This window comes from Anthonomus grandis, chromosome 2, assembly GCF_022605725.1.
Source record: "Anthonomus grandis grandis chromosome 2, icAntGran1.3, whole genome shotgun sequence".
In the NCBI taxonomy this organism is placed as follows: domain Eukaryota; kingdom Metazoa; phylum Arthropoda; class Insecta; order Coleoptera; family Curculionidae; genus Anthonomus; species Anthonomus grandis.
Genome location: NC_065547.1, coordinates 388,388 through 388,938, shown reverse-complemented (window position 1 = coordinate 388,938; position 551 = coordinate 388,388).

The following is a 551-nucleotide window of genomic DNA, read 5'->3' as shown; positions in this document are numbered from 1 at the left end:
TAGGATACGTGTTTTTTAGCTCGTGGTAAAAATTTAACCCACGCATAAACACAATATATTTACTTTTTATGTAACTTTGCAAATATTTAAATCCAAAGATAAATTACCCATTTACCATTCCTAGTATTGCTTACCACACCTGCAAAATGTCTGTGTAAATAGTAAAGACAAAGTCTATATATTTCATCTTGAAATATATATACTTTGGTATAGGCTATAAATAAAAAAATATTTTAATATTTATCTATGTATAGGAAAAATTCAGTAGGTCCTGAATTCTTCATTCTTTCATACCGCACTTCAGTAATTTAAAAGTTATTTCGCCGAATTATGTCGATGTTGGAGGTAGTTTAATTTTCTTTTAAATTTGCCACTTTTTTAATATAAATAAATTTATATAGATTGAACTATTTATGTGGGAAAAGGGGTGTATTGGAGTTTTTTGTTTGTTTTTAAGAAGTTTTAAAATTTCCGGAACTATGCAGCTTCAAAGTCAAAAGTTTACATTTTTTTTGGGACTGTTGGGACTTTTTTTTTAAAATAAAAAGATC